Genomic DNA, 13,647 nt, shown 5'->3' on the forward strand with positions numbered 1-13,647 from the left:
GTTTAAACCTGGCACTATTACTAAAGAAAGCTCTTGGAGCTTGAGTTCTGCTATTTTCAGCCTTTTCCATGTCAGATCAGTCTATCCCAATCTTCACGATAATATTTGAACTTTCTCATGGGATTTGTTTTTTATGTGTTTATACAGTCCTTTTTAGAGTGCATTTTAACTGAGTGTACCAGATAATTCATTTTATTTTGTATGACTTTTCCCTTTATAGGAAACTTCTTTGGATTATCCAGTTGAATTTTCAGAAGAATGGACGTAAACGTGGAACAGTATTAGACAAGTACCTCAAACAACTGTAAAGCGAAATGCATATGAGGTCACCCAGTTGGCGCTGTGGAAGCACTCACAACGTTTTCTCACTAAAAGACATGAAAAAAGTTGGAAACTTTTTCCTGGGGCTGCTTTAATCACCTCTCTCTTTTTCTTACTGATAGTGTGTATGCTTTTACAACTACCATACTTCTCAAATTGTTTGCAGACATTAGTGACTCCTCTGTATTATCCATGTGTTTTCACTGGGTCTAGGTTACTGGAAATCTGAGAATACGAAGGCCTAGGAAACTCCTTACTTCCTATTTAGGTAAAGACTTTCAATTTATTCTTCTTATACTGCTTAAAAGAGGAGCATTCTAACATAAAACTATGAGTCACACCAGCTGCGTGGACTTTATTTTGTGGTGTTTTTAAAAAATTTTTTTACTAGTGCCTTCATTAAGAGCTGCAAGGACAAATGGCTCTCAGCGGTAGGGCGGGGCTGGCTCTTACCTCTTGGTGAGAGCCAACTATGCACATTCCATCCTCTCTTGACATTCAACCATGTCTTATTGATAGCATAAAACTGGCTGTGGCAGAAGAATTTACACTACTGATGTTGGCAAGTGTTACAGGCCAGGCTTTTCTGTTCCAGAGAGCTGGTTCTTAGCTTTAGTTTCCTCCTAGGCATCCAACTTGTTCTCCTTGTTTTGTTAGAAACTTGCATAAGAGCTCTACAAGCTTCCCCAATGGTTTCAGTGCAAGAGTGTCCGGGAACATTATCGTCAAGCTGGGAATTAGAGTTTATTTCAAACTGTGTCCTCCTACTTTACATGAGAAATGTATTTCTTCCAGCTTGTGAGATCCACTGAGATACCTTCGTCGGTCCAGGTGAGTTGAGCAATCCCTTTTCAGTTCCTCCCATGATGGAGTGACTGCTAATTTTTCTCAATGCTTTTTATTCATGTCTTCCTTGCTGAGTGACTGTTATTAGGTAGGTGTTTCTGGCAGGTAGATATCCACAGATATACCTTAGAATAAATATTGTATTCACCCCCTTTGCTTGTTTTGGAACCTTTCAAAAATAATGATGGGTGGATTGTTATTGCTTTCAGCATTCACTGAAATCACTGGGTTGCACATCTGAAGTTGGAGTCACTAATTTTTCCATAATTATATGTTGGTATTTAAATCTATAGACTCCAAAAACAAAGATTTGTAATTTTATGTAGTATCTGCCATTGAATTCATCTCTGAAAGGATCTTTCACTTGGGGTTCTGCTCAACGTTGTTCTCATCTGTTCTATCAGCTAGGCTATAATTTTTGGTAGATGCTTTCATCCAAGGGCATATGTCTTTTGCCAGCATGTTTGGAGAGGGGTATTTCATAAACACAGCACCTCATATTCCAAATACATGTCTTACAGGTGCAGCATTTGTGTGAAACCATTTAGGACTCCTGTATTACAAAGTATATAAGGCTATTTAGGACTCACATAGCAATTAGCCTGCTTGCTAGTTACAGATTCTCAAACTCTAGTCCTATCCCCAAATCTCATATTTTAATGCTGCTTTCATTAGGAAAATACTTAGGAGTTTTTAGATCTTAGTGAAATGCATTTGCTTTTACATAAATCACAAAAATGTAAAAATAAAAAAACCATGAAATTAGAACAAATGACACAACAGTTCCCCAAGTTCTTAAGCATAAGCCTGCCTTCCTATCACTTGAATTTTCCACACGAATATCCCTTTTCTAGAAATTCTCACCTGACAGGATTTGGGGCTTCTCATTTAGAAGCATCTTACTCCAAACTGGAGGCTTCAGGAGTTTGGTTCTTTTATTCTGCGTTCTATACGTCCAATGCCTCAGTCTTATCAACTCCCTGTAGGTGCCACTGCCCACAGTTCCTTAGCTGGTGTTAACAGCTGTGTCTTCTTCCTGCAGGCAGCCCCACTTCTCTCTGAGCAATGGCTGAGAACAGGCTGCTCAGCAGTTCCAGGATGGTGACCCACAATGGGGCTGTTGTCCTTGTGATGTTTGTGCCTATACACCATGCTAACCTGCTTTTCTTTATTGACATTATATTGTAAGTATTTCTCTATGTTATTTAAACTCTTCATAAATGTTGGCCTTTATAACACTTTAAAACATTTTCTAAATACGGAAGTCATAAATGTTCAATGCAAACAACTTGGCAGAAGTAGAAAAACGTAAAGGAAAAGTAACACACAAAACTACCTAAGACTTTGGGGTATATACTTCCAGTATTTTCCTGTGCCAAATTTTTCATATCTTTTATTTTTAGCTTATTCTATAATGAATATTTTCCATGTGATTGTGTATTTTTCTCACTATGTTTATTTTTAATGGCTGAAATCAGCTCAGTGTCTATTATATATTGTTAGCATAACTTTATCAATATCTAGTGTTGGAATTTAGATTTTTTTTAAATAAAAAAATGTGATTAGTATCCTTGTATACATAGTTGTTTAGAAAGTTGCTTTAAAATAATATTACTGAGCCCAGTGAAAACTAATAACATTTTAAGGCACTTAAGATATTTTTCCCAGTTGTGTTCTATGCAGGCTGTTAAGATACATACTCTATCAGCAATACACAAAGGTGCCTACTCTCACACACCTTGGCTGCTCGATAGGATGCTCAAAGAATTATAGTTCTTCATGAATTATATCCCAAGAGGAAGAAACTTAAACTTGACCATTTATTTTTTCAATAAAATGCTTACATATAACCCTCTGCATTTAGGTTGGATGCCTAAGGACTCAATATTAATATCTTAACATAGAGAGCACGGCTAATATTTTCAAGAAATAGCCTCCTTGCTAAGTATGCAGAGATCCTTGTTTTTTGAGCTTTTGTTCTCCCATAGTCCATACTTTTTATGGTCTTTTGAAGAATATTATTACAAAATTTTGACTAAAGTTGCTTTATATAGGTGATAGGTGATGTCTTAATAAATGACAACAAATTGTGATAGGTCCTGCTGATGTCATATTTATTATATTTGACTTGGGGTTTTATATTTTAGAGTATTTTAATTACTCCAACAGAATAAAAAATGGATTGTTAGTAGAATATGAAATATGTGATTTTAGCACAATAATAACAGAGTGATGTAATAAAAAAGGGGCTAAACAAAGAATTAATTAGAATTGCTACATATGAAAGTATTTAAGGGAACATATTTTTATGCAGTGTCATTTAAAAAGTATGTATTCAACACTCATATGGATTGAATAGGTACCATACATGGTCAGTATCTGCCATTTATTATTCAGAAAAAACTCATTTTCTCCATACTCCTATGGTCTATTTTTCATTTAAAAGCAAGACTTTCCACTTTCTAATGTTTCTGATTATGTCAGATAAAAACCACGTGTGACAATCCACAAGACTTTGCTTTTATCACTGAAACCTACATGCTGAAAACAATTCATCACCATTTTTACAGAGTTTACAATTCAGTTCGTATGTATGAAAAGAGCTTACTACCTTCCTCACTCAGCTTTTCCTTTGAGAACACTGTTAACCCAATTCCTAATAAGGAAACTGCTTTGCACATTTGCAGGAAAAAAGGCACGAGTTTCCTTGGCAACTGGAGCCATGTGCAATCTCTCAGAACAGCTCCTCCTACACTCAGGTTTCCTAGGTAGCAGCCTGCAGATAGTTTATAAAGACAATGGGATAATGGGGTAGATATTACCCTGTTCAACCCTGCATGTGAAAAGCTTCAATGGAAAAGATGCATTTGTATAATAACTGGCAATTTGAGAGAAAATATTAATTGTATAATGAGGTGGCTTCCTGTAATTCAGGAGTAACAGTTTAATTCAAAGTCCAAAATATATTTAGGTATTCATCAAGAATTTTCTACAGGTGAAAATAACTGTCTCCCATCTATTTCACACCCATCACATCACCACCAAATTAACTCATATATGTTTGCTGCTGAAGCCAAAGTTAAGTTGCAGGTGAGCGCTTTCGTGGTAAATAGCGGTTACTTCACACTCTCCTAGAGCTCTGTCACTGAAGCAGGGAAGCTAATCCTTTATCTCCCAGGAAGGGAAAGAAACTCAATTTATCCTGACATTGACTGCAAAGTGTCACAAAAGTTTAAAACCTCTAAACAAAACTTGTCTATAGAACTGGAAAATATTAGGGAATGAATCATATATGGCCTAAAAGAAATGGATACTCACAGTTAAATAAAAAAATTAAAAGGATAATCATTGAGATAATTGCCTATGCACAGTCTATACACAGGATTATTCTCTGGGTGTAGGAGTGGCCGGAAAAAGTTAAGTGGAATCATTTATAATAACAGATTCCTCTGTTTTTCTAACATAAAAACATTCAGAAGACATCAAAGAGCAGATGTACATTATTATTAAATGTGGACAGAGCCAATGCAAAATTTTCTGGCTAATTAGGAATCTTTACAAGTCAAATACTGTTTTTAAAATTATTTTTGAAACCTTTTAAAATTCTTAATTTCGAATATTAGGAACTCCTATTCTCTGACATGCAACTCCTATTCTCCCTCAACGTAATTAAGTATAATTACCCATTGAGCTACACACAAAGAAAAATATAATTTATATGTAATTAATCAGCTCTGGAGCATTTTGAATTTTAAATTATGTGCAACTAGAGGAGTACACATTACATTGTTTAAACCTGTTTTGCTGAATACTTAGAAGGACATCTCTGCAACTAGAACCTAAAGGGAAGAATATCACAATACACTCATTTTTATATTCTTCTTGCAAGACACACTGTGGGACATTCTATATATGTTTATTTTTTGAATCAAAAATTGGGGCAAGTTTTTGAATAAAAATTTGGGACAAACATTTTTATATTGCTTTTTCAAATATAAATACATTTAATCTCTCTCTCACACCCACACACATTCTTTTCATCCAATCACTTTTATTGGATTAATTGAAATACTATGTTTTCCTTTAATGCATCATGGGCTGTTTTTCAGGTCAACAGGTGTAATATAATGTAGCTATTTTTAATAGATACATTTTATTCTAGTGTATAAAATTAACACAAATTACTTAAAAATTTCTCCTGTGATGGATATTAGTTTCCTTCAATTGTATATACATCACACACACACGCTTATCCTTTTTCTTTCCCTATTTGTATGATTCCAAACAGTATCTGTTGAAAGGTTTGAGAATCAATCTTGGAAAGTGATTTTGAGGTTGCAATAATGGATTATCAATAATTTATGACAATAACAGCACAGACTCCTTATACTGGAATTGCTGGTTTAGTGCACTGTGGGGTATGACCACTCCATCTGTGGGTTTATCTGTCTCGCGATGCAGATTTGCTAAGTTTGTGCTCAGCAGCATCCTTGTTAATTCTTGCTTTTATTCAAGTGCACCTTCCTATTCTGCCCCAAAATTCTTTTTTTTTTTTTTGAGGAAGATTAGCCCTGAGCTAACATCTGCTGCCAATCCTCCTGTTTTTGCTGAGGAAGACTGGCCTTGAGCTAACATCCGTGCCCATATTCCTCTACTTTGTATGTGGGACGCCTACCACAGCATGGCTTGACAAGCAGTGCCATGTAGCAGAACATGCGCATTTAACTGCTGAGCCACCAGGCCGGCCCCTTCTCCAGAATTCTAAGTCCAACTTTCCCTCTTCTGTTTTCAAAAGCAAAAATGCAACAAGAACAATAATAGACATTGACTTAGTTATTTAATTACCGCGTTAGTTTTGGTTTTAGTCTGTCCTAGGTACCGAGTGTTTGCCCTGCATTAGAGGGTCAAGTATCCAATATTAATATCTGGTAAATGATTATTTCATTATACTTTAGTCTTATTTCCAATATAATTTTATCAGGCAATTCTGTTTACATTTTTTGTGCCTGCCTATAGTTTAAAGCCCATCTTCTAGTTGGTTGTAAGATAAGTTTTATTTTGATTTTTTAATCAGGAAGATCTTTCCCATTACCCCTAATAGTGCACGATGAACATATATGAAAACATATGAAAATGAATAAAATAAGAAGAGGAAAACTACTAGCATCTGGTTCGGTTGTATAGAAGCAATGCTTTTTCCGATGGGTCACTAAACTATGCATCATTTGTAACTGATGATTAGTTGCCATGCGGCACAGGAATTCCAGAGAAAGAATGTCAAATTCTTTGTGTATGCGTTCTACCATAATTGAATTTTATCTTATGGTGAATAACACTAAAATCAAAGTAATACTTGATAGGCAAATTTAATTTAATATATTTCTAATTTTAGTTACTTAGTTTATATATTATTATACTATATTTAAGAAAAAGATGTTTGAACTGAACAAAAGATATTAATTTAGTTTGCTAAATGAATTAACTTTTCTGGAATGTTGCAGACAGAATCTCTTGCTTGGATGGATTACCTGGATTTTGCCTGCAAGCCCTTTTTCATCTCTAAGATACTCTAATTCTCATGCTGCAGTCTTGTCATACAGATCACTAGTAAAGTTTTGTATGGTGCTGAACTTCATCCTTTTCAAATCATGTCAGCTCCATTAGCCACAGATAGGACCTTTATACCCCAATTCAACAGAACGGTTAAACTTTACCTAAAACTGGCAGAGTAATATTCTTTAATTAGTTAAAGCTATGATGTAATTAAGATACATCTGGCTAACTATTTTGGAATATATACATATTCTTATATGAAAGTGGCAACTTACAATTTCCCAAGAAATATAAATCCATTTGTAAATGGTATGAATATGTGATTGAAGAGCCAGCAATGTCACAAAAGCCAGTTTCCATTCGAAGGATTATTGAAGTGCATAAAATAGGTCTTCCATTAATCTTTTATGAGACTATAAAAAAAGAGTCTGAAAATATGCATGACTATGAGGAATTTTCAATTTTGACGCTTAAAAATATATTCTTTAAGTTTATAAAAATCTACGTGTAAACATAGACTTCATATTCACAAAAATGTGTTTCTTTCCTCTCTGAAGACAACACACTCAGATATGCCCTCCATGCTCTATAGGATTGTCTACAAAGGGAGAAATAACCAATTATCTTTTACTTTGCCCAACATTAAACTGCTTATTTTGCAACATATTATTCAACATATTGTCATATGTAATGAACTCTAATCCCTACAGTGAAAGCTTTCTTATTTGATTTGCTTAATAGAAAATCGTAAGAAAATGCAAAATATGTCTGTGACAAATGATATGGAGTATCCTCTTTCTCATACAGGATGCGAAGTGAACTGTCTAATGAAAGAAGCTGATATTGTCCCAGTACTAAGAAAACAATAGTTGTGTATAGCAGTTTAAATTTCTCTATTTTTGCTTTATCAAATTTCAATGTACTGGATAAACACAAATAGATAGAAGTAATATAAATATGACTGACAGAGTAAAATGATGTAATAACCATTAACCTCCACCCAGTACAAGGACTAAAATATAGTCAATAACGTGTATTACCTATTGCTGATTTTTCTCTCTCTCTACTTCCCTCTATATTTTATCATACGTATGTTTTTCAAAACAATAAGTTGCTTAGTTTTTCTTGTAAATTGGTTAATGGAAGATGATATACTACAGGCAGTTTTGTAATGCAAAACTTGTTGCTTTCACTCAAACTTATGCTTCCAAGATCCATTCATGTTGCTCTGTGCAAGTGTCATTCATTAATTTCTCTGCAGTGTAGTGTTTTATTGTGTTAATATAGCACAACTTATGAATGTGGATGGTTTCTAGAGTTTTTTCCTAGTAAAAACTGTATTGATGAGAACATGTGTTTGTACATGGTGCAGCAGGCAAAGGTTTCAGGATAGCTCTATGAATGGGATTGCTGGGAAATGTGTCTGCATATATTTTGCTTTATGAGATGCTGCCAGATTATTTTCCAAAATGGCTGTAGGGGTTTACATTTTCATTATGTATATGAAATGTATAAAATAATGGTTATATTATTTGACTTCTTAATTTTGAAAAGTTAGAGTGTATAAAACTGTTTATCATTTTCGTTTTAATTTATATATCCTAGGTTAATACTGATTTTCAGCAGCTATAAATTGGCCTTATGTGTCTCTTTTTGTGTCATGCTTTTGGCCTATTTTTCTATTGCGCTGTTTTACATTTTGTTTTATTTATTGATTTTTAGGAGTTCTTTGTACTCTGCCTGCTAAAACTTTATTAGACATACATGCATATAAACGCACACTCGTACATTCTCCCAGTTTGTGTTATAATGTCTATCAATGAACAGGATTTGTGGAATTTTACTTTGGTCACTTTTTATTAATATTTAGACTGTCTTTGAGTAGCCAGCTTAGTACAAAGAGGCCATAGTTTTTTTTCTCACATCAGGCTAATCACTTTGGGGTTCCTAACCACAGGCAAATAAGGAAGTTGGTGAGTTTGCATGTAACAGCCAAACAGTACATACTTACAAATCTTCCTGTCAGGAGCCTGACACAGGGAAATGAGGAAGCCATCCTGCAAACAAGCAATATTTGCTTTGCAACGAATGGCTGCGGGCCAACCCAGAGCTGCCTCTGCCATCACAATCTCTAAGGCTAAGGGACTGATTTACGTTGTCCAGCTGGCGCACTCCCCGCGCGAAGTATCTGTTCCTCGCTATAAAATGGGTCATTTCTCAGCGGGCTGTCTGGACATGGCCTTGGTCTGCACCATCACGTAAAAACCACACTTATTGATAAAATCACTGCCGGGAATTTCACAGTGTTCCTAATAATACTGTTTGGTGCAGAGTGAATATAATTCCTAAGACTCTGCCTTCACTCCCTCAGCATCACAATTTTACTGAACTTTCATTGTTACAGAAATCAGTTTTGATTCTATCCATTAAAATATCCTTCCATTCAATGCTTAATTAATAATATAATTTGGCCTGGCATCTGGGATCATATTTTACTTATCACAGGCACATGTTCAGATTTTGAAGGTCACAGATATTCCTTCTCTGAATTACATGTTTTTAAGCCCGTCAATGTCAAATGTCAGATTCAATATAAAAGAATTTATAGCATGTTATTATAGCCTGAAATTTTGGTTTGTCAAAACGAGAGAGAGAAAGGATTTGGGAGAGAAATGTAATGTCCTTATTGTTTCAGTACATCCTTCCTCAAGCATTCTTTCTGTGCTCCATACGTCTCCACTAAGTTGCCAAAGAGCTGGGAGAAGGGCACCAGTCAACACAGTCAATGTTCCCTTTTTAAGGACAAGGACTTGCCTGGGTAGTGGCTCCCGCTCCAGCTGGCACTCCCTCCCCTGTGCCATTACAAGTTCAGAGATGAGAAGAGGAAAGGCCATGCATTGTCGCAAACTGAACTGTTCCAACTTCAACCTTCTTTTTCCTTTATCCCTCTCTCTTGAGCCTTGGACATTGCTTTAGTAGAAGACTCTGGCTCCTTCCCCTTGCCTCACCCTGATTAAGCCTTTATAGAGAGGCACCTCGAGTATCTTGGGGCCGAAGATCAAATATTAGAAGTTTAGCAGTGCTGAGGTGCATTTAATGTGTGAGTTAATAAAAGAATGGAAGTCTCCAAGTAGATTCCAAATCTACACAGGGCATATGATTGTAAATTGAAGACCCTCAGCTCCCCCAGTTAGCTAGGCACAAAACCTCAGATGGATCCTCTGCCTGGTTCCCAACATCTGTTTTCGTATTTGCTGATTGTATTTCACCATTACTTTTCATTTTTACCTCCACCAGCCTAGTCTAAGTCTAACTTCTTGTTTAGGTTCTACTGTTTATATCTTGTTTGATCCTCTCTCTTCCAGGCACTGTTTTCTCTAATCCAGCCTACAGTCTACTGCCAGGTTAGACATCCTCAGCTCTAATCATGTCATTTACTCACACTTAAAAATCTTCCAATACTACTTGATATTTTCTGATAATGCCCTAAAGTTCAATTCTGGTGGCAATGAGATTGAAAGGATGGCGATTTCTCTGTAGAATGACAACTTTGAAAGTGCTCCAAAAATGTACACTAGAGAATTGAGTATCTGAAGTAGTAGTCTTGCTCTTACTTTTGTGCTATTAAAATAATTCATTTTTGCGTTCTTGTAAATTAAATAATATACACTAGTGAAGTCACTGTGCATAAAATTATTTTTAAAAAAATGACGACTAAAAGAAGGCATTGGGCAATGTATCATCCACATCGAAAAGAACTGTTTGAAATCATCGTTATTCACAGTCCCTATGTATGTGGCATCTGCAGGAGCCCAGTAGGCAGGGTGAGCCTGCTTTAAAAGCAAGTCATTCTGCCCTAACAGATGCTTACAAGGTTCTAGTCATTACAATCAGCTATACTTTACTGCAGACTTACAAACGCATGCCTTTTCACGAGACAAAGGAACAAAGTCCTATGGGGAAATGAATGAGGAGATTAAAAACCATTATATAAAAACATAGAAAACAAACAAACCTCATTATCAAATATGAAGGTGGGCCCAGTTTTAGGATATGTACATGCCAAAGAACACTCTGGTCTTTTCACTATGAATAAATTGCCTGTATATATTACCACAATATTCTGAATATAAATCCTTTTTTTGAAGTAGAAATGACCTTTCTCTTGCTAAGATATTTTGACAAAAGAGGTCAAATCCATTTTTTGTTGGTTTTTCCATCTTATTGTTTAAATGTTTTTTATTGAACTAGAATATACATGCCAGAATTGCACAATTCAAAAGTGTACAACTTGATTTTTACAAACATGTGAATCCAGTGATCAGTACCAATGTAAGAAAGAAACCGTGACCAATATCCGAAAAGCCTACTTCTCAATCACTATTTCCTAACATCAGGTAACCACTATTCTGATGTCTTACTCTATAGATGTGTCTTACTTCTTCATGACATTTTCATTAACAGAATCATGTAACATATACTTATTTGTACCTGTGTTCTTTCATTCAAAACTGTATTTTTGAGATTTACCATTTTTTATAAGCAGTAACATTTTCAAATTTAGTTTTGTCTTTCCAACATTGGCTACTATTATTAATACTGCTATGAATATCCTTGTACATTCTATTGACAAACACATATCCATACTTATGTTTGGATATACATAGGAGAGAAGTGGCTGAGTCTCTGGGTATACATACTGTAGTTGTATTAGATACTGTTAAACACTTTTCAACAGTGGTTGCCAATTCATTCTTCACTAGTGTCTGAGAATGCTGGTTGCTCTACATCTTTGCCAACATTTGCTATTATCTATCTTTTTCATTTTAGTCACTCTGGTAGATGCATAGTAGTAGTAATTGTGGTTTTTATTTGAATTTCCCCAATATAAATCAATTCCTTAAGCATATTTCCGTTTTATTACCTTGATGGCATCGTAAAGTGTGGGTTTAAGTCTTTTGTCCATTTTTCTGCAGAGCCAATGATCTTTTTGTTACTGATTTTGATGTGGTTAGATATGAGTGAGATCTTTGCCAGATACATGAACAATAGATATCTTCCCCAGTCTTGCCTTTGCAGTCTCTTTATGATATCTTTTGGTAGACTCAGGTTCTTAATTTTAATAGAGTCCAATGATTAATTTTATTTAGTGGTCTTAGTGTCCTGTTTAAGAAATCTTTCCTACTTCACTAATAAAAAGATATTTTCTATGTTTGTTTCCTAAAGTTTTATGTGGTTACATTTCATGTTAAGATCTAAAATCAGTCTAAAATTGATTTTGCAAATGGTCTATGGTGGGGGCAAGATTAATTTGCATTTATTTATAATTGTCATTTCCCTCACTGTACCATGGTATGACATTTGTCACAAACCAAATTACCCTAGATGTGTGGGTCTGCACTCTTTATTACATTAGTCTACTGGTCTCTATGTATACCCACGTGGCATTGTCTTAATTACACCATGTTGTTTTCCATTGTACTTAACAGTAAAAATTCTCTAGCTTTGCTCTTCTTCAAGATTTTCTTGACTATACTTGGTCTTTTGCAGTTCCACATTAATTTTAGCCAGCTAGACAGTTTACATAAACACACACACGCACGCACATGCACACGCACACATACATAGATATATACAGTATTGTTGGGATTTTGAGTTAGTTTGAATTTGTAGAATAATGTGGAAAAAATAATATCTTTAAAATATTGAGCCTTGGGGCCGGCCCGGTGGTGCAGCAGTTAAGTTCACACGTTCCGCTTCTCGGCGGCCCAGGGTTTGCCCATTCGGATCCCCGGTGTGGACACGGCACCACTTGGTAAAAGCCATGCTGTGATAGGTGTCCCATGTATAAAGTAGAGGAAGATGGGCATGGATGTTAGCTCAGGGCCAGTCTTCCTCAGAAAAAAAACAAAGAGGAGGATTGGCAGTAGTTAGCTCAGAGCTAATGTTCCTCAAAAAAGTAAAGTAAAATAAAATAAAATAAAATATTGAGCCTGGAAGTCAATTAACATGATTTACCTTTCCATTCATTTAGTTGTTTTTAAATTTCCTTAATAATGTTTTTGGAGTTTTCACTTTAGAGTTCTTGTAAAACTGGTTTTAGAATTATTTTTAAGTACCGGTGTTCTCTTGATAATGATAGAAATGATCTCATTCAAGCTTTACTAAGTGTACTTATAAATCAGTGGTATTGGAACCTTTTTCTTGGCACAGCTCGTAAATTTGTGATTGCATGCTAGCCATTGGAGGTTGGGGTGATTTGTTTCTTCCAAAGAATGTCTACCCTTTCAGGCAGATAGAAGGGGCTGATCACTTCAATATAATCAGGGCAAAGCTGTCTAAATGCTGCGTTGCAATGTTGGCAATGTTCCATCCACCGGCCTCTGGATTGCCTCTGCTTCTGGGGCAAAGTCTTCCAGGGACTCTCTCTGAAAACCTGGGACGTTTGCAGTTCTCCCTATGGCTGATCCTGAACTAAAATTTACTCCTCATTGTACAGAACTTGGAAAATATAATCTGCATTTTTAGCCTCTTGCTCTATGCAGTTGCAAAATGTAGTAAATAACTTTAGAGGAAAAGCAGCAAATTGTGCAGGTCATATCTTGGACACTCCCCTCCCTCCTTAACACCAAGACTCTAGTTTCACAAATCTCTAACTTTCACTTTTCTAACCCTTGGAAACTACCTATAACATAGTCAATTTTACTGCCTTTTAATGGTAGCCACTCTGACCAGGCACTCTGCCTGGATCTCCAGTATCTTGCCTCATATGCAGAATGTGCAAATGTCCTGAGGTTACCAGAGACTGCAGAATGATGTCTCACCTTTTATTCTTTTCTGGAAATTTTACCCACAAGTCTAGCTTGTCCCAGTACTTCTCAAATGCCTTTAAACAAGTATTCTCTCTCTCACACATCTATTATAGTT

General features: G+C 35.6%; 1 long non-coding RNA gene across 2 annotated transcripts in view; it reads left to right on the forward strand.

Moving 5' to 3' along the window:
* Positions 1-600: 600 nt before the first annotated feature.
* Positions 601-13,647, forward strand: part of LOC139076326 (uncharacterized) — a 174,655-nt gene continuing 161,608 nt past the window's right edge. For both annotated transcript variants that reach the window (XR_011527784.1, XR_011527785.1), the window contains exons 1-2: positions 601-1,152; positions 2,210-2,351. This is a non-coding gene — a long non-coding RNA (uncharacterized lncRNA). The remainder of the gene's footprint in view (positions 1,153-2,209; positions 2,352-13,647) is intronic.

This window comes from Equus przewalskii, chromosome 16 (genome assembly GCF_037783145.1).
Source record: "Equus przewalskii isolate Varuska chromosome 16, EquPr2, whole genome shotgun sequence".
NCBI lineage: Eukaryota > Metazoa > Chordata > Mammalia > Perissodactyla > Equidae > Equus > Equus przewalskii.